At 50.6% G+C, this 27,275-nt stretch overlaps 1 long non-coding RNA gene across 1 annotated transcript; it reads left to right on the top strand.

The window, feature by feature from the left end:
* Positions 1–12,219: 12,219 nt before the first annotated feature.
* LOC122492156 lies at positions 12,220–16,247 on the top strand. Its single transcript, XR_006299557.1, has 2 exons — positions 12,220–12,614; positions 13,208–16,247. It is a non-coding gene; the product is annotated as an uncharacterized LOC122492156 (long non-coding RNA).
* The last annotated feature ends 11,028 nt before the right edge of the window (positions 16,248–27,275 follow it).

Genomic DNA, 27,275 nt, shown 5'->3' with positions numbered 1-27,275 from the left:
AGGCTGGCACACAATAAGTGCTTCCTGAATGTGTGTGGGGGGGAGGGGCGGGGGGGAGGTGGATGGATGAATCAATGAATGAATGGATGAGTGAATGAGTGGAACTAACATTGTTGAAGGCCTTTGGTGTATGAGGCCCCGTGAAATCCACCTGTTGGACGCCGTGTTTCCAAAGTGGTGCAAAAATATTCCCTACCTCCCATGCTTTTCTGGGAGGAGACCTTGTATGTCCACGTCAAGAGGCAGAGTCCATTTGCACTCCTCTTGAGTCCTTGTGGCTGGCACCTGTTACGTTCACTAGAATGTGAGGGAGGTGATGCTGGCTAACTTCTGGGCCTTCAGAGAGCTGTAGCTTCTGTCTTCACCTCTTGGAACACCCCTCCACGCCACACTGTGAGGAAGCACAAGCAGCCATGCGGAAAGGGGTAGCAGAAAGAACCAGAATTCCCTCCAGCAGCCCCTCAGACTTCCCAGCTGGCGGTCAGAACTAACTGCCAGTCACATGAGCGAGGCCTTCAAGCCATCCCTGGGCCTTGGCTGGCACCACATTAAAGCAAAAGAACCACCCAGCCAACCTACAAAATCGGGAAACATTAATAATAACAATAATAATAAAATAATAATATTTTGTTCTCAATCAGTTCCATGGAAGTAGAGGCTCAGAGGCATTAAATAGCTTGCCTTAAATCACACAGTCCTTAGACAGTAGAACATCAGACTTGCAGCCAGGATGTGCTCAGAGAAGAAACTCATTTGGCCAGCCATTACCGATGGAAATCAGTAATAGGAAGGCAAACCATTTTACAAAGTCACAGAAATGCATCTCGGAGCCAGGCACTGGATTTGGTTAGAGTCTCTTTGAGGCCTCGGGCATGGTAGCTAGGTGTGTGGACATAGGGCAGGGGCTATACCAGCATCAGAGTGTGAGGGATGTAGGCTGCTGTGATTTACAGGGAGGGGGTGGCATAGAGTGTGGAAGTCAGGAGGGCGCATGCCCATCTGAAAGAGATGGCTACCACGAGGGCCCTGCCTATTGCTGCCAGGCGTGTGGGTCGGCCCAAGACCACCAGATCCTTCAGTATTTCAAAAGCACAACATATTCAAGTATCTCCATCTTGTTGAGTTGGGAGGAAGGCGGCGGGTGGGGGGGGGGGGGCGCTTACGGAGAAGACGTTTGAATTCCAGATCTGACCCACAGAACCCAGATTTTGATTTTTTTTTCGAAAGAACTTGCTAGAATATAGAACATAACTACTGTCTTTGTTCCAGCAGAAAAAAAGCAAATTTTTTTCACTATAAGCTCCATAAAGGGCTTCAAAATGTTGCTGGTTTTTGGTTGGTTTTTTTTTTTTTTTCATAGTTAAGATAATTCACTGGGGACTCCTGGCCCATCTTCCACCTCCTAACTGGCTTTTGCTTCTCTGAGCTGTCATCGTCCTATGAAATGCTGCTCTCTCCCAAGGGAGGCCAGCCAGGGAAATGCCATGTGGAAAGGAAGGCACCTCCTGCTTTCTTAGGCCTAGACAGCCATGGGTTCTCATCCCACCGGGAGCTTGGTCCCTCGCAGGTACGGGGTCCCTGGTTCAGTCTGGAGAGATGTCATACTCTCTGCATACTGGGAGCCCCATGGCGCCCTCCTGGGCAGAAAGCATCTCATTGGATGACCTCACTCACTGGGTCCAGGACCTGAAGGTGAGGCATCCCCAGGGAGGCTAAGCCAGACCTACAGTGGCCCTAGAGGTCCTCACTCAGAGAGGCCAGGTAGCCATGCTGCCTTCTATCTAACCTCAAGCTCACGACCCCTGTTTCTCTGTGTTCTTCTGCCCTTCAACAGAAGTGAAAGCCTTCTGTGCTTCTCTGTGTCTCATGGTGCCTCGTGCTGCCGCCTGGGTACATTTCACATCCATGAACTTCTTTACCATTTACGGCAACCCACCAGTTTTATAGCGGTGCCTGACCGGGGCTCAGAGAAGCGGGCGACTTGTTCAAGATCGTACAGTTGGTGAACATAGTAGACCCGGGTATTTTGTGATTATTTATACATTTATGGTTACTTATAGTTTTCACTCAGCAAATTTTTAAAAGAATTCCTACGTTAACAATTGAAAAGTCCCCTTTCTCACCCTGATTCTCGTATGCCCGGTCTTCTCCCCACAGGCAGCCCACTCTTACCACCTTTTTGTATGTACTGAAAGTCATGAAATTGGGATGAAGTTGGGATGAGTTGGGATCAGCCGAGCTCCGTGGCCACTTGGTTACGGATCATCACCTCTTGGAGAAAAGAGGTAAAGGCCCCTCCTGGTCCCCGAGTTCAAGCAGACTGAGTGTATGGCCCTGGCAAGTGCCTCAGCCTCCTTGAGCCTCAGTTTCCCCACCAGTGCTGTGAGAACGTAGCTGCTTGGGTTTTGTCTGCGAAGATCAAGAAGTGTACCACATGTGCTTGCACGAAGTTGGGCAAAGGGATAAGGTTTCCCAGTTCACTCTACTCCCTGTTGACCCTTCGTTCATTCCACGCCGTACCTCCAGCACCTCGAAGAGCGCCTGGCACATTGTAAGCATTCAATAAGTATCTGTTGCCTAAAAGAACAAATGAACCATTGGCCCATGTGCTGGAGCTGCAGCTCACCAACTAGGTGTCTTTAGACTGGCCCCCTACCCCTCTCCTAGCCTCAGTTTCCCCATCTCTGAGGAAGTGGGTCCCTTCCTCCGGGTCTCAACCCACCCAGCCCAGTCTGCATCTGAAACAGCCTTCAGGGGCCGGTGAGCAGCCCAGGGGAAGTTGTCCTTCTGTTTCCCTGAATATTATTCTTCAACTTGCATCCATTTTGGAGTATTCAGCGTTGCCATGGTATCACAACTGATCCCTCTCTCTGTCTTTCTCTCTCCCTCCCTTAACCACTCTCCCTTCCTCTTCCCTGCACCTCCCACCCCACCCCAGCAGACAGTCCAGGGGCCTTAAAGGGCCAGCTCTGCAATTTCCAGAGAAGGATGCTTTCTGAAGTCACAGGATAGCTGTTGTTTCCTGGCCAGGCGTTCACTTGATTCATCCTTTGGGGAGGCACATTGTAGCTAGGAGCTGTGGAGTCAGGGCTCCCCAAGGAAGGGGAGGCTGTCCCCAGGCTGCGAGTGGCGACTAGGCCTGAAAGGTGAGAACCTCATGCTACCCGGCTGATTCTCCAGAATCAAGCTGGAGGCAGAAATGGGAACGGTCTCCAGACGGGCCTGTGGAACAGAAGAGCCTGGTTCTGCCAGAGGCCAGAGCACGACAGATGTGAAGCCACTCGAGGGACAGTAATTAATGTTTAAAATGTGAGACTTGAATGGAGACACGGTTGCCCACAGACGCCACTGCCGTGGCTTTGAAAATGACAATTCTCAGATTTACTGAGATATAACGGACACGTAACGATGGTGCAAGTTTAAGCTGTTCGAGGTGATGGTTCGATACGTGCGTATATTGCAGTGTTGACCACATTATCAGTTAATACATCCCTCACCTCACATAATTACCAGGTTGCTGTTATGGTGAGCACATTTAAGATTTGCTCATAACAAACTCATAACGACTTTCAGGTCTACAATCCAGGATTATTAACTATGGTCACCGTGCTGCACATTAGACGCCCCGAACTTAACTCATCTTATGACTGGCAGTTTGTGCCCTTTGACCGACTTCTCCCCATTTCCCCCACCTCCCAGGTCGTCATAAACATCAGTCTACCTTTTGTTTCTATGAGTTCTCCATTTGTAGATTCCACGTATAAGTGAGATCATACAGATCGTGTTTGTCTTTCTCTCTCTGACTTAGTAGGGATGGAAATTCTTAAAGGCATTACCATGGTAAGAGGGAAGGGCCAAAGTTCCCATAAGTAACAAAGATTCTGGCAAAGGCTGCTAAATAGCAATCAATCAGAATTGTTATATAAACGAGGACTGTAATAAATAATAACTGTGTGCTTGTTGGGTCCCCATTTCACTGATGAGGAAACAGTGGCCCGGAGGGGGTCCAGTACCTGACTTTGTGGTACCGTGTTGACGTGGTGAGACCGGAACCCTGTTGTCCAGAATCCCCCTCCCTGCATGGTTCCAGGTGTGAGCTGGCCAAAAGAGGCGTGTGCACAAAAATCCGGAGGTGGAGGGGAGCGGTGGCTACACTCTCTGAGATGTGTGACTGCGTTGGCTGTGGTGGCAAGTGAGACACAGAGTTGACAGTGGTACCCACAGGCCTTTACTCTTTTGCGCTCTGTGTCCAGCTCTCCTCCCTTCACCCTCACAGCAGACACATGGAGGCATCAGCTCCCCTTCCCAGTCCCATTCAGCTTCCCGATCGACTGGCCCGCGAGCCTTCCGATCCTCCCTGCCCCATCCAGACCTTCCTTCGCCCCCACTGGATAAGGCCAAACTCCGATAGTAAAGCCCTTATTCTGTGCCCCTTAGTGGCCTTCTCCCCACTTGAACCCTGACTAATACTTTGACCAAGGCACAGCTCCTGAGAGATGGAAGGAATCTCAATTGAAACCCAGCGCCATAGGAGAAGTCTGCAGTTCTCTCCATGATGTCCTCGAAGATGTTGAGAGAGAGTTATCAGGCACCCAGGTGCCTAGCGCTGTGGCAGACTACGGATGACACTAACGAATGAGAAGCCGGGCTTGCTCTCAGGGAGCTTTCAGAGATAGAAAATGAACAGACACAAGGCATTGAGAACACCCACCTGTCAGGGTCTTTCCTAGCAGAGATCATGTCAACCACTGTAGTTTAATTACGTAAGCTTTTGTGTAAGACAGAAGGCCATGCCCTGGGGTGGGGGTGGGTGGGGGCGGGGGCTGTGAAGATGAGGGGCATGGGCGCTGGCCTGGTGGGGTAAGTAATTACAGAGATTGTACCTAAAGATGCACATACCGACTGGTATCTGCTGTGTGCACTTGGCCAGCATCCAAGTCCTGTTCTTCCAGAGACTTGTTCCTTTGGGGAAGGATGTCTTCTCTAGTCTCATCCCATGTGGTCTGGGCTGACCCTTCTCCTTGGCCACAGTGAGTGGTTCTGGGTAGAACACATGGCCCAGGTTAGCCTGCTGAGGGTCCCCTGAAGGACTTTTGGTGGAACCCTGGGAAAGGGGCCCTCGTGACTCACTCCTCACCTGGCTGGTTGGGCTCCGGGGCATCACGGAGTCTGAAGTTTCTTCTCCTCAGAGGACAGGGTTGGGTGACACATATAAACCAGGGCCAATAGGAGGCTCCCCTCCCTCCAACAGGAGGGAGCCGAACCCCATCAGGCCAGGAGGTCGGGAGGCCTTTTCTGGTTCCAGAGCTGTCTGTACGTTTCTTCTGCACTCCCTATCACAGACGCGATCACCCAGTTGGAGGATTATCTGATGACTGTCCCTCACAGATGCTGCAGGGGACTATGGGGAGCCGGAGCTAAATGGAATGAGGGTCAGTCCTTAGAGAGTGGTAGACAGAGCAGTGGGCTGCAGTGCTCATGCCCGTCCAAAGAGGGCAGCAGTGACCACTACAGGCAATCGGTGCCAAGTGATCCTGGAATCTTGTTTTCTCAAGAAGCCAGAAACCTAGGCTTGGATGTGAAGTTGCCTGATTTTAAATGCTGGAAGCCACTTTTAAGATAAAATAAGACATGCCTAGGGGCCGGGTTCTGCTAGCACTCTGCCTGTATGCCCTGCACCAGCTCTAAGTGCCGAAGGGACAGGGCCAGCACCAGGCCCAGATATGAAGGGGGGGAACAGGTGTTTCTTGCCGTATGTTTCTGGCTGGGCCATGGTGTGAGGAGCCAAAGGATCCAACTTTCTCGGCAGCACCAACAGAACTGCCAAGGCGCGTCTGATCGGCCTGGTGGCCCAGAGTCATCATGAGTAAGAACACCTATCTCTTAGGGCACCTGGGTGGCTCGGTCGGTTGAGCGCCCAACTCTTGCTTTCTGCTCAGGTCGAGACCTCGCGGTTCGTGGGCCCGGGCCCTGCGTTGGGCTCTGTGTAACGGTGCAAAGCCTGCTTGGGATTCTGTCTCCCTCTCTCTCTGCCTCTCTCTCTCTCTCTCTCTCTCACTCTCAAAAAAAAAAAATATATATATATATATATATATATAATAAATAAACTTAAAAAAAAAGAGCACCTATCTCTTTGCCTCTCAGGCAGCTGCAGAAATGCTCTGAGCGTTGCATCGTTCTGTTTACTACATGCCCTGACTTCCTCTATCAAGAGGGGGCCCCCAAACCCGTGTCTTCCCAGCTGCCTTGCTAGGATTTCTGGAGCCTGAGGAAGATGCGGGCCCGCCCTGCCAGCTTCTGGGGCCCCTCTGAGCCCTGGGCAGCTTTGGGCAGCGAAGCATGAGGGAGAGACGATGGTGCCGCCTGTGGGTGGCAGGCAGGCTTTTGGGGGCAGACGTTGGCACCTGCCCAAATAAGCGACCTTCCCTCAGCCTGCATATTTCAGCAGCAGCTCAAACCTGCCGGTGGAGAGGGGGGCCCTGCGTCGAGCCCAAGGCCAGCTGGCCATTTTCCAAAGCCTGCCCGCACCAGGGGGGCAGTAAGCCATGGCACCCCGTCCGTCTCAGGGAGACTGCCAGCGCCATCCCTTGCGTCCCTCAGCATGGCGACTGAGACCCTCCAGGAATCTGTCCGTCCCGCCCCCTTCCGTACCCCGTCTCTGCCACTTCTCTGGGCACTTTAGCACCTACCCATCCGTTCTGCAAAGATTTGCTGCCGCTACGTGCGGGGACCGGGGAGGGGTGATGACAGTACCTACCCTCCAGTAGCTCCCAGTGGCAGATGAAGTTATCACAGACATATGTGTGGAAGTGCAAACTTTGCCGAGTGTCAGGGAGGGAAAGAACAGTGCGTCGTGGAGCATTAAACAAGGCATCTGACTTAGTCTGGGGGTGGGCGTCCGTGTCAGGGCAGAGTGTTCGAGCTGAGCCCTGGAGAGCGGTTTTGAGCAGGGAGCCCGACGTGCAGAGATGGAGGCCCCTCGGGCTGCTCCGTGAGAACAGGGTGGTGGGTGGTGGGTGCTCCCTGGTGGGTGCGGGGGAGCTGTCAGGAGGCTGTGACAATATAGTCCAGGAGGAGGTGGTGGGTGCTGGGAGGAGGGCGGTGGCAGCAAAGATGGGGCGGAGAAGTGGGCAGATTCGGGCTATATTTAGGAGGCTTTGGTGACAGTTTGGACGAGTGAGTGGGCAGGTGCCAGGGTGCTGCCTGTATTTGTGGCTTATGCACCTGGGTGGCTGGCAGTGCCGTGGCTGGGACGGGGAATCCTAGAGGAGAAGCAGGCTGTGGGGAGGGGCACTGTGGAGAGCAGGGGACATCTGAGCCAGCCCAGGGCCGTCACCTGCTTTTCCCAGATGCGCTCTGCCCCTCATGCCGCCATGCTTTTCCGCGTACAGCGTTCTCTGCCTGGAACACTGTTTCTTTCTGCTTTCTGGGCCAAATGCCTGTTTGTGCCCCAAGCCCGGGTCAACTGCCCCCTTCTCTGTGCCACTCAGCTGCATCTGTTGTGGGAGCTTAGCACATCACTTCGCTAAGTGGGGAGGGGAGGGGGGAGGTGGTCACCTTGGCTCCTGGGAACAGGAAGGCAGGGTGTGTGTGTGTGTGTGTGTGTGTGCGTGTGTGTGTGCGCGCGTGCACACATGTGTGAATGTATAGACAAAGGAGGGAGTGTGGAGTGTGGAGGACCGGCCTCGCCCGTCTCCAGTGCTTCTGAGAAGACTGTATGTGCTCTGCTGCTCCGGGTCGGGGGCTCTGGAGCCAGGTGCACCTGGATTTGAGTCTGGGCTCTTCTGTGTAATAAGCTCTGTGGCCTTGGGCAAACGCTACCTTTCTAAGCCTGAGGATACTCCTCTGTATTAGATTCTGACAGCGTGTGCCGCACTGGGCTGGTGCGAGGAGGGAATAAGACCCTTAGCTGGGACCCGGCATATCAAAGGCACTCCGACATGATGAACGTTCACAGCAACCTCCCCCATGCCCAGGGACGAGGTCTCCGCCCACCATACAGGTCTTGTCTCCTGGTTGTTCCTGCACATAGGAGCACGTACCCCTGCGCTCCTGGGGGCACCCAGCCAAGCGACGACCATTATGTGAATATGTGTGTTCTCTGGGAGCTCCCGGAGGGCTGGAGTGCCGTCTTGCCCTGCTTGGCATTGTCTCCCTGGCACCTAGCCTGAGCTGGCACATAGTGGGATGCCACGAGCATTTATCAAATTAATGAGTGAATACAGAATGCTAGTCTCCTGCTCCCCTTTCTCCTTTCCTCCTTCTTTCCTGTTTCTTTGAGCCCCGCCCCCACCCCCACCCCCACCCCCACCGGATCCGGGGCTGGCCTCACTGCCCTCCCTGGGTGGCACAAAGCTGGTGACCAGAACCTAGAAGGGAGGTGAAATGGCCGAGACAGATCTGAGGCGCCTCCTGACACTGCGTGGCGTGGCCAGTGTCTGTCAAAGAGCTGGCACTCCTTTATTTAACTGATGGCTGCTGTCACCTTTCACACCTCTGAGCACGCTTGAGAAATTATACTTTCCCTTTTTTTTAATCCCAAGGCTCGTTATTATTTTTATTACTTGCAGGATCTCATCCCTTGGTTTAGGCATCCTAAATGAAGGCTGTAATTTATATTCAGCCATATGGTGACTCTTCTAATTTGTTAATCGTTGTTAAACTTTAACCCGCTATGAGATTTTTACCAGAAGGTATCACATTGCGTGAAGAACCCTTAAAATGGTCTACAAGTTTGTTTCTTCTTCCGAGTCCCACCAAATAAAACCAGTGCAGGAAGACATCCCCCTGCCGTCTGAAAGACTGGTACTCATCCTCCCGAAATCAAGCCATTTCTTTCCCATTATCTTTGGGAGCCGAGGCTAAAGACATGTACGTGGAAAACAAGAAGCAGCAGGCAGTCTGATTTTTCCCCTTTTTTTTCCTTCAGGAAATTGCTCTCTTATGCAAGAGAAACGCAGGTTCACCCACAGCAGAGCAGTCATATGATAAGAAATCTGTCTGCGAGAGAGGGAAGCTCATTTCCCTCTTTGAGAAGCTGCATTTGTTCGAGGGAGACAAGGAGAGAGAAAGCAGTTTTGCTGGGGGACAGGGAAGAGATTAAGGCATCATGACAAGCACATGGTTTAGAAATGAGCCCAATTAAAAAAACATGAACCCATCTGACCCTCATATGAAAATCCGGAGCTGTCATTGTCCACTCCTTGATTTGAGAGACCAGCACAGTTATTCTGGAGATCATTAAGATTCTGGTGGAATGACTTCTCTGGTCTTGCTTGTGATTTCCATTTTCTCATTACTGACAGAAGCTGCGTTTATGGATCTTTCTCTTTTAAACAGGAGCTTCTCAGACTAATGTTTTAAAAATTGGCCTTCCCAAAAGGTATAATGCCAAAGCTTAAATGGGCTCATCTCGGCTGGTTCTGTGAGAACAGTCCCCCCTCCCCTTCCGCCCCCCTCTACCATCTAAAAAAAAATTTTTTTTTCCCTTTGGAGATGGGATTCGCAGCCATGGCAGGCAATTAGATTTCAAAGCTGGAGAACTCTGTTGCCCTTTGCCAGGAACTGCTGAAGCAAGCAACACAGCCCATGGGTTTTGAATGCCTGGCCCGGAAGCAGGCCCTCCTGATGCAGCTCTCCCAGGATGGGCTAGAGGAGTGTGTTTGTCTTTGTTCTGCAAAGGGAAATCTAATTTCATCCCCCGAGCCCTATCTGCGTGGTAATTCCGTAGCTAGGCGACACCGGCATTCAAAAGGCTGGGAGATTGCCCACTTTGTGAAATGCTGAGGGTTGGCACGGTCCGGGAGAGGGTCAGCTGCCAGGGAGCAGGTCAGCCCCCGGGCTTGATCCTCAGCCTTCCCCCGTGGCTCCGTTCGTTGGAGGGCTGCTATCTCTCTGAAGACTGAGGGTACCCTTGTGTGCCCAACTCAGCCTTCTCTCTTGCTGGCTGAGTCACGGGGTTTGGGAATGAGATCCGATTTCCAAAGCTGCTGAGAAAATGCCAGCACTTGTTCAAGAAGCAGGCTGGTGCTGTGGCTGGAGCTCTGGACTGGGAGCCGCCTGGAGACAGACCCAGAGTTGGTGGGTCATGTCTGTGACCCCAGACAGTGCTGCTGCTCTCGTGGAGCTTATCTTCTCACGAGGGGGTAGGGTGGTGGGGGGAAGGAAAAATACATGACTAAATAACGAGAAAGATACTGGCTAGTGATAAGTGCTGGGATCAAAGTGAAACTAAGCGATGTGAAAGAGCAAGACTGGAGGGCTTCTCTGTGGAGGTGACATTCGCGGTGAGCCCTGATGAGAAGGAGCCAGCCATGCAGACGTCTCGGGGAATAGCATCCTAGGTAGCGGGAACAGCAAGTACAAAGCACCTGAGCAGGGAGTGATCCTGGCACATCTGTGAAGCAGCAAGAAAGCGGGTGTGGCCAGAGACTGGCGAGGGACAAAGACACGACTGGAGATGAAGCCAGAGAGGTAGGCGCAATGATAGGAAGGAAGTTGGGAGAGATGCTGAATATTTTGTGGTCGTTTTGGAGGCAGAGGAGAGACAGATGATCTGGTTTGTGTTTTAAGAGCATCACCCTGCTTTCTGGATGGAGAATGGGTTGGAGGGGCTTGAGGCGAGAAGCAGGGCTGCAGGTCAGAAAGCTGCTGCTGTCCTCCACGTGGGGGCAGGAAACAGTTTTGTCTTCCAGTGACAAAGGATGCCTTCCACAAAACAAATAGGCTACCCTTCTTCAAGAAAATGTTTCCAGGTTTTTGCTTATTCTGGACATCGAAAGCCTCAATCCAGTAGAGAGCTGGCTGGAGGTTGTGAGTGCTCTCTGGAGTATGTTTCACTAACCAGGCCCCAGAAACTCGCCTGTGTGCAAAGATCCGCTTTCATGGCCACCAGCCGTCCTGCAATAACAAGCCAATGAGAATGGACTTGAGCACAGCATATAGTCAGAGCAGACCCCCACTGGAACGCCGAAAAGGCCACGTGGGGCACCTCTGATGGTATGTGAGCAAAGCAAAATAATATACCCCATGACTGATTTTGAGGGCTGCGTTCGGACCGCAGGGCCTGATGCTTAGGCGTCTACGGAAATCAGCACAAACAGGGATACGTGTGACGCATGCTATATGCAAATGCCTTACGTATTCATAGAATTCCAAAGTGGTTATCAGTTACACCACACAAAAAGGAGCAAATCATGCGCATTTGATTGTGTGTGATATTGTATACCATTCAGACTCCTTAAATTCTTTGTGACTTAGGGAATCGTTCACGCAGCTGCCATCATCTGACCAGCTGAAGAACTGTCCAGATGAGCCTATCTCGAAATGTAGAATTATCTGCAAATGTTGTTTTAAATCACTAGGTTTGGGGTGATTTATTACACCGTGGTAGATAACGGATACAACTAACAATCACCGTCCCCGGCTCTGAAGCAGTCACCGCCCCCAGGTCTGAAAGGACACACAACTGCTAGAGACATGTGCTTTAGGAAGGTGGGAACAGGGGAGAAATACCCTAACCTCTCTCTCCTCCCCACTCCCTATTTGTTTTTTTTGTTTTTTTTTTTTCCAAAGGCTCCCACCGAGCAAACCCAACCAGAAACCAGAGGTTGAGAGAGCCTGGCTGATGCAATCCAGAGAGGTCAACCTTCCAGGGCTGGAGATTGATCTGGAGGTGGGCGGAAGGCACAAATGGAAAGTAGCCAGCATCTGAGGATGAGTGTTGAGTTCTCACACTCCCAATCGGTGCCCGGCCCCTGTGGTCCTGCGGAGCCCTCCATCCTTAGAAAACCCAAACACACGGGGCCAGTTTTTCCAGACGTCACTTGATTTCCTGAAGAAGGGAAAAGAATTTGAGACCACTCTGTTGCTGTTCTTCCTGAGCTTTAAGGGGATGATTTTCTCCACAGTCCGTGTTGTGCTGACCACAGCTGGCTGCCCTATACTCCGCATGAAATAGAAGTAAGAATGCAGTGCTCTCCAACTGGACCAGGGACATCATCTGTCACCCTTGCCTCCCAGACCACGGGAGAGCTTTTCAATCATCCTTCAGACTTTAAAGAACTCCCGGGGGGGGGGGGGGGCGCCTGGGTGGCTCAGTCGTTGAGCGTTCAACTCCTGATTTCAGCTCAGGTCATGATCTCACGGTTCATGAGTTCCAGTCCCACGTCTGGCTCTGTGCTGACAGTGTGGAGGCTGCTCGCGATTCTCCCCCTCTTTCTCTCTCTGCCCCTCTCCTGCTTGCGCGCGCTCTCTCTCTCAGAAATAAATAAACATTAAAAAGTAAAAAAGAACTCCCAGGTCCCTGTTGCCAGTGAGCACCACTCTCCCGGTGCCAGCCTGTCTCTGGGACTCTATACATTCCTGCCGCGCAGAATCCCACCGGCAGGTTGCCACGTGATCACAAAGTCAGTGACCTGCAGGAACAAAAGGATCTTGGCCGGGGGACACCAAAGATCTGCTCTGGGGCTTGGAAGGAACCAGGGGGACTTTTTCTTTCAACAGGCACCGCTGGGGCAGGAAAAATGAAACCCCCTTTTCAACACTGCCCTTTCATAGTCGCCAAGGAGAGCCTTCACGAGCTGGTGATAATTTCAACTTCATTCTGGAAATGTGTAAGAGATTGCCATTTTCTTGCCATTTTATCCTGAAATGACATCAGATTGGAGAGTTGCCTCGCTTTGGAGAGTGGCTGGGCAAGGCTCCTGGCAAGGCAGGGCTGGAGGGAGAAGCCTGAAGGGTCTGGGCAGGTTGAGTGATTGAGGAGCAGGAGAGTTTGCAGAAAATTCTGAAAGACAGACACAGCCAAAGTAACTCTAGCTTCTCGCAGAAGACCCCCAAAGAGGACCAGCCCCAAACAGGACCAGCCGAAGGGAGGGCAGAGGGGAGGCTGCAGGAAGACAACGGGGCAGAGACACAGCCAGCTAGTATCTATTAGAGGTAGAGCCTGACTCCGGGAGGGGCGGGAGCCTCCTGTCCAGTGTTAGCCGCCAACGTCGGAAAAGCAGTAGAAGGAATTGGCAAAGCAGCTACTCTCCTGGGAGACAGACCTAATGGGCCCGTTTCATCTTGGGCCTTATGAGGCTGGGGTCCTGTTTCAGGTAGCGACTCCTTAATGAGGCCCAGCGTGGAGAGGCTGTACAGCTGAGCTGTCTATCACACGGCGATAAACAGGGCTCCTCTTGTTTCCTGTCTTTTTCTGCTACAGAATCCAGTCCCATCCATCCTCCTAAGTGACGAGCCACGGTCAACACCCCGTTTTTCCCATCCACGGCTGGAGGATAATGATGCCAGTTCTCATTGTGCTTCTAGACCTTGGGACCCGAGGGACCAGCCTTTTTTTTTTTTTTTTTCTCCCCTGCCAGAGATAGGGAAAGGACGGGCCAGTGTTTCGAACAAACGCTTACCCTTCTTCCCGTTGAATAGACGCGGGGAAGGCTGTGGAAGAGGGAGAGGGGCAGCCTCGAAGGCCCGGCAACCAGGCCAAGAGGAGCATTCAATCAGAGACCTGACATTTGCCTATTGCCCTCTTATCAGAGTCGCTAAGTCACTGGGGCCTTTGTGCCGCGGAATTGGGAAGGAAGGAATGGCCCGGCCCAGCCAATCCCGTGTCCGGCCCTCTGCCCAGGCGCCTGCCATTAGCATTTCCCTGACATCTGACTGATATCTTCATTTCACTTCGGTACACAGGCCACCTCAAGGCCAAGGTGACAGTGACCTCTGGCGCTGCAAGCAGCACGGGATTCTCCCCGGAGGCCCTGGTAGAGCACTTTCGCATGGGCCAGGGCTCTTATTTCCCACCCCGCCACCACTCCGATGAGTGCTGACTAAATAAATAAAGAAAGAAAGAACCGTCCTGCAGAACAGACCGCGGGTGTGCTGGGCAGAGAAAGAGAGGTGAGGAAGGGCAGCAGGGAGGGCTGGGCGAGGCAGAGGGGGAGGTCTGACTTAGAAGGTCGCCTTTGCTTCTCTGCCACTAAGAACAATGCAGCTGCCCAGGAAACACTACCAGAGGCAGCCCGGCTATTAATAGGCTGGAGCACGCGGGCGGCCAAGCTGCTGCATTTCTTGATGTTTAAATCTCCAGTGTGAAGTTGCTTGCAGGCTCCGATTTTGCAAAGACAATTAAATATAGATTCTTTGGGGTGAGGGTTGGGAAGGGTGTGGGTGGAATGTAAGCCTGTGTCGCAATGCTATTTAATCCTGAGTATTTCAGTGGGTCTACTCACATGCTCGACAGACCTGCTTGAGCACGTGAGGTGTGACAAGTGCAGGGTACAACCAGATGAAGCCCCCCCGCCTTGCCCCCAGGAAACCCAGGGGGTTGCAATCACTACTTCCTGCAGGGGCCAGGCAAACAACATACATAAATGATGCAGACGGTGTGAAACAATAGGGAACGGTGGGGTCTGTGTATAAAGCATAGCTGTGTCCTCTGTACAGGCATCGGGGGCTGCTCAGCCCCAATAATTATTACTTTGCAGGCGTAACAGCCCAGTTTTGCTATGCCTTATGATTTTTATTTATTTTACATGTTTATTTATTTTGGGGTGTCGCAAGCAGAGGAGGGGCGGAGGATCCAAAGCGGGCCCTTGGGCTCTTTGCTTCTGGCAGTGAGCCCGATGTGGGGCTTGAACTCACGAACCAGGAGATCATGACCTGAGCTGAAGTTGGACGCTCAACTGTCTGAGCCACCTAGGTGCCCGATGCCTTATGATTTTCAAAGGAAAGACATACATTTGGAATTTCGTGTGAGGTTTTTTTTTCCTGGTTTTGAAAAAATATCGTGTGGGCCAAACAAACCACATCTGCAGGCCTGTTGGGCCCAGGCAAGATCTTATAATAACATATGAAGGAATATATAGAAGGAATCCCAGAAGCTGATGAGAGCCTAGAGGTGGGCATTTAACCCATCCAGGGTCAGGGGTGGATAGGCCTTCGTAGTGAAGGAGAACTGTCTGAACAGTGATAATGATGGAATAAATCATGGCAAAAAGTTTGGGGGAACCATTCCAGGCAGAGGAGTAGGAATTTTGCTGGATACATTGCACCTGCCAGCTAAAGACTGGTTCCCAGCCTTTGTTGCAACCAAGGGTGGCCATCTGACAAACGGTGTCTGTCTCATGACCTTAAAGCGTGGGGGGTTGGGTGGTAATCTGCCCTCCCTCCCCCTCCCTGCTTCCATATTGCCGACTGACCTGGCCATCAAGAACACAGATTGTGGAGCTGGTGATTAAACCTCTTTGGCTTTGGTTTCTGTAAAATTGAGATAATATTATCTACCCCGTAGGGAGATAGGTTGAAGGATTACTGTCTACAAAGTATTTAGAACAGTGCCTGACATGTACATTTGCCACCCAGGCATTATTCCATCAATGCGGTTCTGCTGACAATATGTTCTGGGGGGGGCAGAGCAAGAAGAGAGTTGGGAGCCCAGACCCCAGCTCCGGCCTTGCACCTGCACTGATTCGCACAGACAAGTCGCCTGCTCTCTCTCTTATGCCACTGCATTCTGCACCTCTGACGCAGCAGCCCCGCTGTCCTTCAAGTGCAATGAGTAGTTCAGAGATCGGCTGGGGCTCTTCCGGCCTGTGAAGAAATTGCCTCAAATTGCCCCTCACTGCATAGCCTGGTAAAATCCGGAGGGACGCTGATACCCGGTGGCTTGCGGCTCCTGGAAGTTGTGAGCCCAGGTTTCTCTTGTGCCACCCTGTCCCACACCCCATCGTGCCCTCGAGTTCCCACATCAGAGACCACAAGCAGGTACCCACGGGAAGTTTGAGGGGGCTGAGTGGGCTTCACTGAAAAAGGTGGCTGAGTGCCTGGGTAGAGCAGGTATGTGACCATCATGCAAACTCTGAGCCCCCTGCTAGGCCCCCATATCTCCCTCTCCCCCACCTTAGGAGCCCGGTTTTTCCAGTTGCCTGTGAAGGCCGCTCAGTGCCCCTACCGTCCTCTGCTTTCAGGGTGCCTAAGGGACGAATGGCCCTGGCCGCATCTGCACGGAGGCCTGGCCACCCCCCCCCCCCCCCGCCCCTCCACCGCCAACCCCATGACTGAGAGAGGCAGGGATACGAAGGCAGCCCTGCGGACACAGAAGTCCCAAACCTCGGGGACCAGCACAGCAGCCCAGGACATTTCCGCCCAACCTTCCCTCCCTCTCATTTTCACGCGGAGTTCAACTGCGTTATGGTCTGACTGCTCTCTGAGCCATGGCGTTTCCCTTAATAAAACCCCTGTACATCCGTTCCAGTCTTGACATCTGCTTCTCTGGTAGCAACACACTAAGTTTCTTGGAAGAAGAAAGAGATGTGATTAGTTCTTCCACCCTTAGGGGATTTAGTCCATCCCGGGGCCTTTCGCATATCTAAAGAGAACAATGCCTCACTAAGAGTGGTATTTCAGACACCAGGAATACATTTTAGTATTGGTAGAGCCCTTCTGGCTGCCCCTGTACATAAGGGTCTGCTCTGTCTCTATACAGCTGGGCGAGTTGAGAGTACGATGCCTAGGAGTTGGGAAAGGCCTACAGCTTTGACTACACCCATTTTAATCCCGAGGAGGAAATGGGAATGATCTCATATACCAGTTAGGATTCTTTGGGTAGCAGGTAACAGAAACCCCAACTCAAAAAGCCTTAAACATGAAGGAAGATCTATGATCCAAGTAGGGTATCTCCAGGGCTGGATAACTCTGTGTTATCACACATCTGGTTTCCTTCTGTTCCACCACTCTGGTATCCTAGCCTATCAGTTTTGCCCCAGGCCTCTTCCCTCATGGTGCCAAGGTGGCTGCCGCAGCCCAGTCGTTGCACTAGATGCAACAACTTTTTGTCAGAGACAAAAAGAGACTGGGTTTTTCTATGTGTCTCATTTTAAGAGTGAGCAAACTTTCCCCAGAGTCCTGTAGCAGGACTGTCTGTGGTCAGAACTGTGTTACATGCAATTTTGTATTCGTCGTTGTCAGAGGGAGTGGGACTGCATGTTTGGCTTGGACAACTGGGATTTAGTGATGTCTGCCAGGGTAAAAGAAAAGAGAGTGGTAGGATACTTTTTGTTGACTCTGGGCTAGAAGATCTTGAGCCTTCTAGCTCTATATTCTCTGGCTCTTATTTTCTCCTTCCTCATAGTTTATGCTGAGATTTTTTTTTTAATTAAAAAATATTGGGGCGCCTGGGTGGCTCAGTCGGTTGAGCATCCGACTTCGGCTCAGGTCACGATCTCGCGGTCCATGAGTTCGAGCCCCGCGTCGGGCTCTGGGCTGATGGCTCAGAGCCTGGAGCCTGCTTCCGATTCTGTGTCTCCCTCTCTCTCTGCCCCTCCCCCATTCATGCTCTGTCTCTCTCTGTCTCAAAAATAACTAAATGTTAAAAAGAAAAATTAAAAAAAATATATTTATTTATTTTTGACAGAGGAAGAGAGAGAGCATGCACCTGCGTGCACACGAGCAGGGGAGGGGCAGGGAGAGGGGGAGAGAGAAAATCCTAAGCAGACTCCACACTGTGGAGCAGAGGCCGACCACAGAGCTTTATCTCGTGAGCCATGAGATCATGGCCTGAGCCAAAATCAAGAGTGAGTCTCTTAATCAACTGAACCACCTAGGTGCCCTTACACTGAGATTTTTAAGAGGTAATCTATTGCAGTTAGAAAATTGGCCTCTGATGGACCTGGTAGCTACGTGAGCTCAGGCCTGTGTTTTTTCGAACACAGTATTGCCACTAGGATTCTTCCGTGGATACAGAACCAGAAAGAAAATCTTGGTCTGTATCCCTTTACAAGTGAATATGTCCTGCTTTGTGTTTTACAGATAAATATAAATACAGGTATGGATACAGATACAGAGGTATGGATAGTGTGTGCATGCACGTGCGCGTGTGTGTGAATACATCGACATTTAGCATGTACACATTCACATCCTCATATGTGTAGAAAGCATACCTAATGCATACCAATTCAGTCACTCAGCCATTCAGTACACTGAGGTATGTAGAGTAGGCAAATTCATAGAGACAGAAAGTAGAATGTGGTTTCCCGGGGCTGGGAGAAGGGGGAACAGGGAGGTATTGTTTAATGGCTACAGAGTTTCAGTTTTAGAAGATAAAAAGAGTTCTAGAGATGGACGGTGGTGACGGCTACACAACAGTATAAATGTGCGTAATGCACCAAATTGTACACTTAAGAATGGTGAAGAAGCTAAATATTGTTAGGTGTATTTCACTACATGCAAAAAATTCAAGCATGTCTATTCCCTGTTCCTGCCTCACTGTGTGTATGCAGTAGGTAGTCAATGAATGAATGAGTCACTGATGAACTGCATGTCTGACGATTCATTCTTCATATGTGCTGACTCAGGCTCAGCCTGGACTCGGAATCCAGCCCTCGCGCACAAAATTCACTTGCATCGACTTTACTGACGATTTGTGTGTCGGGGGCACGGTCCCATCCCATAATAGTTCGCAGCAAAACCTTGCAGATTTTGACCGCTGGGTAGTTTTCCCCCGTCTGCCCTGTCTCCCTTCTGTCATGCAAAGGAATATTGCTGTCAGAATCAGTAAATTCTTGGGGCTCCGTAAACACAGTGCCTCCAGGAAACCCGCTTTTGCTAGGTGGTAGTTTAGGGACCACACCTGTTACCAGAATATTCCCCATTCTCTGGGCGGGGGAGGTGGTAGTCTCCTCAGTACCTCTGTAGAGCACAACTCTAGGAGGCAGTCCTCATGGTATATATCGGAGTTGTGCCCTGGGAAGTAGGCTCTGGAATTCTGTAACAGCAGCCCTGGGTATCTACACTTCTCACCTGCTGTTCCTCAAACATTTGTTCTTACAGCTTTCCCTGAATGCGATTCCGGTGGATTTCATCATTTTGTTCCAGCCATGGACATGCGTCTTTTTTTGGGGGGGGGGGCGTGGTGGTGGTCATGGGTTTTTATATCGAATGGCATCTGATATCCTTCTAGCAAGAGATGAATGGCTGATAGCTAGATACTTGCTAAGTAGATGCACCGTGAAAAGCACTTAGTGACAGAGTAGATCTAAATTCTCATGAAGAGTTAGATTTCACCATGGAGTTGGCAACATTAATCAGAGAGCATCCTGTCTCCAGCTGACTGGGCCCAGCAAGCCAGGGCACCGCTTCTCAACACCAACCAGGGTGGATTCAGTAATGCCACATTTGGTAAAAAAAAAAATAATCCAAAAGTTGCAGTATTATTATCACTAAGTCAATCCTCAAAATGCTAGCAGAGGTTCGAGTCAGGCAAGACTCAGTCTACCTTTAATGGAGCCATACCGTGTCCAACCTGACCCAAGTCTAAGCTTGAGGACACCAGACATCCCTCCAGTCCACTTTATGACAAGATAAAACTGTATTTAAAACCACAGTATATCAGTGGTTTTCAAAGCATTTTCTGTTTCAAAAGCCCGAAGCATTTAGCCCCATGTTTCACAGCCCAGGGAAGATGTCTCAGACCTGGCCGTGTCCCTGCCCCCGGGGTGTCTTACCTCCATCTGCTTACCTTTCCATAGCTGCACTTCTTGATCTAAAACTAAAGATTGCTTAAAGCCCGTCTTCCTCCCTTTTGTAGGGAAAAACCCCTAGCTTCTTTTACCACAATCGATTCTGCCAACCTTATGCGAGGACTAGATGGGATTGGGTTGGGAGTAAAAGCTTTGCTACTCAATGTGTGGGAGTAAAAGCTTTTGCTACTCAAAAGCTTGCTACTACTTTGCTGTTAGGAATGCAGGCTCCCAGGGCCCCAGAGCTACTGAATCAGGCTCTGTTTTGACCAGCTCTCCAGGTGGTTTGTTCACACATCAGTCTTTTCTTTTTTTTTTTTTAATTGAGATATAATTGACATATAACGTTGTGTAAGTTTAAAGGGTACTACATGTTGATTTGATACATTTATTGTATTTATTACAGTGTGATTACCACCATAGTAGTTAGCTAACCACCTTCATCGGGTCGTATAATTATCATTTCTTTCTTGTAGAGAGAATACTTAAGTTCTAGTTTCTTAGTGACTTTATATAATATAGTATTATTGCCTCTAATCACAATATTGTACATCGGATCCCCAGAACTTACTCATCTTCTTTTTTTTTTAATATCAAATTTATTGCCAAATTGGTTTCCATACAACAAACTTACTCATCTTCTAACTGCAAGTTTGTATGCTTTGACCAGCTTCTCTCCAGTCTACCCTTCCCCAGCCCCTGAGAGCCACCATTCTACTCTGTTTCTATGAGTTCAGTTTTTCTAGATTCCACATATAAGTATTTGTCTTTCTCCCTCTAACTTACCTCACTTAGCATTAGTAATACCCTCAAGGCCTATCCAGGTTGCAAATGACAGGATTTCCTTCTTTCTCACGGCTGAGTAGTATTCCAGTGTGTGTGTGTGTGTGTGTGTGTGTTTGTGTGTGTGTGTGTGTGTGTGTGAGACACATGTCACATCCTTATCCATCCATCTGTTAACGGACATTCAGGCTGTTTCCCTATCTTGGCCATTATGTAAAATGCTGCAAAGACCCTGGGAGTGCAGATTATCTTTTCAAGATCCTGTTTCTACTTCCTTTGGATAAATACCCAGAAATCAGATTGCCAAAAATCAACAAGTGGGACTGCGTGAAACTAAAAAGCTGCTGCACAGCGAAAGAAGCGAGCAACAAAATGAAAAGGCAGAATGGGAGAAAATATCTGCAAACCATCTATCGGATAAGGGGTTAATATCCAAAATACATAAAGAACTCACAGTTCTATAACAAAAAACGGTGATGAAAAACAGGATTACAAACAGAACTATGCACGTGAGTCTTCTAGAAGCCCCTGCTGTAAGTCACTGGCACAGATCCAGGCACTCTGCAAGTGCTCAGTGAAATGTTAGTTAATGATTGCAGGGGTTTGAACCTATTATTTTTATGAAGAAAGAATCTCAAATTCTCCTGTGTTGTAAATAGTCTTAAGGCCTTTTAAAGTCACTGTCTTATCTAAATCGAAAATAGAAAGCAAACAAGAAATGAGCAAATGAGAGAGACTTAAATTCTTTGAAGCAAAAAAAGGGGGGGGGTTGAAAGAAAAGAAAAATATATTGAGTGTTTTCTAGGCCATCTGTGTGAAGAAATAACAAAACCAGCCTTGAAACACCAACAGGAGAGAACACTGGAGTGCTTTACTTGATGGACTTATTGGAAATGCCTCTTCCTGGTTCAGGGAAAAAATAATTCAAATATATTTGTCATTTTTTTCCCCCTAAGCATACTTACAACTCCTGGTAAAGCCCACAACGGGTTTTCTGCTCTTTTTGATTCTACTTACCCTGTGTGGTTAAGAATTTCCAGTTTACCCAGCAGGGTACATAACCTCCCCTTTCCTGGGAAAGAATTTCTGTGCTCTGGCTGGCAGCGACCCTGGCTTCTTAGCAGCTGCCCAGCTCACCCAGCCCGCCCTGCCTTCACTCCGACAGGGTCCCTCCTGGTGGGTGTCAGGAACAGTGACTTAGTGTTCCGCACAGGGGAGAGAGAAGAAGAGGGGGCTGTCTCCCAGAACGGTGAGGCTCTTCTTTTACGAGAAGAATTTTCTCCCTGTTTCCTGGGAAATAGCTGATAAAGGACAGTTTGTCTGCTGCTATTTATGTATACCTAGGCCGAACAAATCCCCAAACCCTTCTCTCCCCAGCCCCCTCCGGGGCTGGCACTTTGAAAACATGGGACAATAATGAAAGCCAAGAGCAGGCATCCCAGAATCTCCCCTTCCTTCTCTTGCCTGCTGCTGAAAAGCTATGCCAGCTGCAGCCACCATCCAGGGGTTGGCTTCTAGAAATTCTGCCTTTTGGCAGGGGGAGGGGGCTGTTGGTACCAGGGGATTTTTGAGAAAGGGGGGTAGAGTAATCAGAGGGCACATCCCTGCAGCCTGTGGCACCACCCAGCTGCCTGCCCCCTCCCTGGGTGCAGATCTTTGCCCTGCAGCTTTGCTATCAGCAAGCATTGCTGGCGTAGGGGGTGGGCTCAGTGACTTTCTGATAATCCTCTCCCCAGTTTATCTGAATGAGTCCAGCGTCTGAATGGCTGCAGCAAAACAAACGAGAAAACTCCAGGGTGTCCCATAGAGTGTACCTGCAACTTCCTGTTTACAAGCTCAGTGCGAGAAGCCCCTGGGACCCGTTCTGCGTGTGTCAGTTTTCTTTCTGCTTCCTCTGAGATCCCTGACGTGCTAGGGCAAAGGCCTTCCCTTCTGCCGACAGGAAAAATAATACGCTGGGAACGGGAGCTTGAATGCGAAGGCTGTTCAAAAAACAAAACAAAACAAAAACTTGCAAGTTGGGGGTCTGGGCCGATGAGGTTGACTTGGCCTCAATCTTTTGGTCCCCCTGGGAGCATCCCTCAGCCCACATGGGCTCCCAGCCTGAGACCCCATGAGCTAACCCGCTCTGGGACTTAAGGGGGTCAGCCTTGGGGAGTGGGGAAGACAGCTGCAAAAGCATAGATGTCTAAGCCCTGCCACTCCCCACCTCACCTCCTGTGTATCCCTTGCCTGCCGTATTTTCTTTTCCTGGACTGAAATGAAATAGACATTCTGGGAGGTGGTGACTCGGCAAGTGGTGCTCCCAAGAGCACCTGAATGACCCGGGAGATGTATTTCCAGGTAGCCGGGCATCAGGGCCTCGCTTGCCTACTGTGGGGGTGCTGCTGAGGCTGCTGTGGAAAGAGTGCAGGGACCGTCTTCCTCTGGGAGCCTGTTAGAATGCAGAGTCTCAGGCACCGCCTGGACCCTGTCATTTGAATCTGCATGTTAACCGACCCCTTCCCCTCACCATCCCAGGGGATTCCTGCACACGTTCAAACTGGAGAAGCACTGCCCGAGGGGACCCAGCCCTGTGGCCCGGTTATGAGGCAGCGTGTGCGGACTGTGGGCAACCCATGCTTTTAAAAATCTCATGGGCACTGGGACTCTTGGAACTGATCTGGTTTCTCTCTTGGCTAAGAAAAGCAGGTTTCAGGGGCGCCTGGGTGGCTTAGTCGGTTGAGCATCCGGCTTCGGCTCAGGTCATGATCTCGCAGTTCGTGAGTTCGAGCCCCGCGTCGGGCTCTGTGCTGACCGCTCGGAGCCTGGAGCCTGTTTCGGATTCTGCATCTCCCTCTCTCTCTGCTCCTCCCCCGCTTGTGCTCTCTCTTTCTCTCTCTCAAAAATAAATAAACATTAAACAAAAAAAAAAAAAAAGAAAGAAAGGAAAAGCAGGTTTCATTCAACTGAAGTGTTTGGCTTATTTGGCCTTGCGGGTAAGGCATGCCATGCATCAGAGACCCAATAAGCACACGGGTGAAAGGTGAGTTTCTCAGATGAATATGACACGTCCTGAGACCAGAAAATTCAAATGCCAGAGGGGCCAGGCAGGTGACAAAGATGCATCAAGTGGGCTGGGTGGGCCTGTGGGGACTGGACAGCCCGGGTCCTGCCTGAAGGGGCACCTGCTACCCAACCCCGGCCCATCTTTGTCATGCGGGGACCCAGTCCAGTGTGGCCAGATCATATTTGTTCAGAGAAACCTGAATTTGAATTTTTTTTTTGAGACCACCTGATACTGAAATATTAGCAATTAATTAAAACATTTTCTTAAAGACAGGAAACATGGGGTAAGCCTAACCAGGCATGTCATGGAGCATCTTGGGGTCCTGGGTCTGTAACCTTAGATTGGGCCCCTCCATCCTGGATGAGCTCACAGGCTGGTGGGGGAGATGGAAAATTGCAGTATAATACTGTTACTGGAGCCCAGAAAAGGATACTCAGGTCAACCCTAGGCCTTCTTCAAATTGTCCATTTATTATTCAGAAGTGTTCGTTGATCCGCTGCTATGAGCCAGGCTTTATGCCGAGACTAGGGATAGAACAGCGAACAAGACAGACGCAGTCCCTTGCCCTCAAAGAGTATGCAGGCTGGAAAGTAGAACAGAGGGGCTGGAAGAGGGGGGTGGTGTTCCAGGCAGGGAGCGCTGCTTATGCAGTGGCCCCGAGGTGCAAACAGCACGTTGTAGGTGGGGAGCTACAGCCAGATCAGTGCTAGGGCAACTTGGTTATATGATTGAGGAAGGGGAATGAGGTGAGGCCAAAAAAGAAGTGGCCAGATGACAGAGGCCTGTACTGATCATACAGTTAAGGAGCATGAACTTGGACCCGTGGGTCCTGAAGGATCACAAGTAGGGAAATGATGTGGCTGGAATTCAGTTTTCCTAAATTCACGTTAGCTGCTGAGAGGTGGGTGGGTTTAATGAGCAGGAAGCTGGGGGAAATGCCAGAACTCCAAAAGAGCAGTCATGGGTACTTGGGCTGTGGTCCAGGAACAAGGTGATAAAGGCCTGAACTGGGGCATCGTGCAGGGATGGAGAGGGGGGGTGTAGACTTGAGGACCCTGCAGTTGATATCAGCAGGGCGATGCCAACTTGATGAGGACCATGGGAAGAAGGAGCCCGTGTTTCCGGCCTGCATGCTTGCTGGATGCAGATTGTCATTGTTGGGCGACTCAGAATCCGCCTCGGCTGAAATCCCAGTTCAGTTCTACCCCTTATGCTGTGAGTGACCTGGGCCAAGTACTTCAGCCCTCTGAACCTCAGGTTCCCCATCTGAGGAAGGGGGACCAGAGTACTTGGCTTCGTTGCCATGGGGATGAAATGAGAGAGATTGTGGAAAGCAGTCAGTGCATTGCCTGACACACAGTAGGTGATCAGGGATGGTGTTCTCTCGTTCTCCAGACTGCCGTCACCAGCCCATCAGGCTGGCGGGCACTGTGAAATCTGTTATCCCTCCAGCGATAGGTTGTAGTTCAAAACACTCTCAGATGGTTGACAAGGGGCTAACTGGCAGCCCATCCCAAATGATATGCCCATGTCCTAATCCCTGGAACCTGTGAATATGACCTCATTTGGAAAAAGGATCTTTGCAGATGTAATGAAGTAAAGGATTTTGAGATGAGGGGATCATCCTGGGTTATTTTTGTGGGCCCTAAATTCAATGACAGGTGTCCCTACAAGAGACCCACAGAGAAGACAGGAGAGGAGACAATAACTATAGGTAGAGATTGGAGTGGTGCAGACATAAGCCAAGAGATGCCACAACCACCAGAGGCTTGAAGTGTTCTCTTCTAGAACCTTCTGAGAGAGCGTGGCCCTGCTAACACCTTGATTTCAAAACGAAGAGAATGACAGTTGTTGTTTTCAGCACCACCACGCCCGCCCCAGGTTTGTGGTTATTCGTTACAGTAGCCACAGGAAACGCAAACAGTGCCCTTGCACAGCCTCTGAAACCATGTGATATAGGTGCCTTGACAGACCATAGCACTGGCCACCCCCATCTTATCAAGTGGAGGACTAAGGCTCACAGCCAGTAAGCTCCATGAGTGGTGAACCTCGAATCCAGTTCTCCTGAGTTCTCCTCCACCCGCTGGCCTTTCTGGAACATTCTCCCATCTTCCTTCCTTCCTTCCTTCCTTCCTTTCTTCCTTCTTTCCTCCCTCCCTTCCTCCCTTCCTTCCCTCCTTCCTTCCTTCCTTCCTCTGTGGATTTTGAGCTGTAGTTCACTCTGTAACCAGGGCAGATTGGCAGAGTCCAAAATCAGCTGCTTCCAAGACCGGGCAAACAGCCGGTGGGGTCAAGGGCCCTTCTGAGAATGTGGAAAGCAACAGCTAGCCGTCAAAGGTGTCTGTCGTGCGTGATTTCATTTGCACGGAGCCCCACGGAGGGGCTCACAGAGGTACCCTCCTAGAAACACAGCACTGAAGAACCAAGCCATGTAAAGCATTCATGTCCGGTGAGAGGTGCTACTTTGAATAACTTAACAATATTTGTAAGGCAGATACACCTGGAAGTCTTCGTTTTTCCTAAAACAAGGTGGGGTTTAACAAACACCAACAAGCAAATGAAAAGAAAGCAGTGCATAAGTAAATGTTCTGGTCCTGAATGTCTGTAGTTGAATTTGCCTTTACCTAATGTTATACTGTGACTGTAAATTTATCGGAAGGAAGGACATCTATGATAACAGCTGTCATTTATGGAGGACTTAATAAGTGCTGGGCCTCTGTGCTTTTACCTGCCTTCTCAGAGAGTCTCTGTATCCTTATCATCCTCGTGAGGATATAGTATTACTGCTTGCTTTTTGCAAATGAAAACACCAAGACCCAGTGAGTTGTGTACCTCACGCAGGGCTGCACTTACAAGTAACAGAGCCGGGACTTCAGCCCAGGCTGGACTGACCCGGGAGATTGTGCTTTTGATGGAAGCCCCTGGTTCTCAACCCTGGCTCCACACTAGAAGCACCTGGAGAGCTTTAAATAAGCCCCCCGCCAGGTTGCCATGCCCCAGTGAGTCTGAAGCAGTTCGTCTGGGAAATGGCCCTGCACTGGATTTTTCAGACCTCCTCAGGACATCCGAATGTGCAGCCAGTGGGGAGAACCCCGGCCGGAACCCCTTTCATACGTTGTTGTACTGCCTCCTGCTTCAGAAGGCCAAGGCAGCCTAAAGGGAAATACACTGCCGTCTACGCAACACAGCTGTTGGGATCCGTGGAGCGTGGACTGTGAACCAGAAGCAGGCATTGCTAATCAGGATCCCTGCGTGATGTTACGTCGTCTTCTCGACACCGCCCCCATACAGAGAAGGAAACTGAAGCACAGAGGGGTGGGTCATTGGCGCAGGTCGCGGAGTTGAGGGGAACGGCACCGGGGATCAGACTCAGGTTCCCATTTCCTGGTCAGCACTGTCATCCGCGGTGCTGTGCACTCACACACACCTCTGCCTGCACAGTCTCTGTGTCTGTTCATGAAGCTCGTGAGTGGGTCTCAGAAGGGGTTAGGGATGTGGTGGGGAGGGGGTTGGGGGTCTCCCTCCTGGCCTCCAGGGCAGGGCTGAGAAGGAGCAGGAGGTGACCAGGGCCACCACCACCCTGAGGCCTGGCCTGTCTCACCTCTGCTCTCCCTCTGGGCCCTTCAGGTTTGGCCGCCCCAGGTGTGGTCGAGAAGGGCCTGAAGAACAGAGCACCCCCAAATCCTGTGGCTTCGCTTGATGTTCTTTCTGTCTGCAGACCCTTTCGTTCAATGTGAAGGCTATTTGTAACAGGTCAGCAATAATTAAAAATGCGAAAAAGAGGGGCGCCTGGGGGGCTCAGTCGGTTAAGCATCTGACTCTTGATTTCGGCTCAGGTCAATGATCTCGTGGTTCGTGAGTTCAAGCCCCGCATTGGGCTCTGCACTGACAGCACAGAGCATGCTTGGGATATTCTCTCTCTCTCAGAA

Source organism: Prionailurus bengalensis, chromosome A1, assembly GCF_016509475.1.
Source record: "Prionailurus bengalensis isolate Pbe53 chromosome A1, Fcat_Pben_1.1_paternal_pri, whole genome shotgun sequence".
In the NCBI taxonomy this organism is placed as follows: Eukaryota; Metazoa; Chordata; class Mammalia; order Carnivora; family Felidae; genus Prionailurus; species Prionailurus bengalensis.
This window is presented reverse-complemented; position numbering and strand designations above follow the sequence as displayed.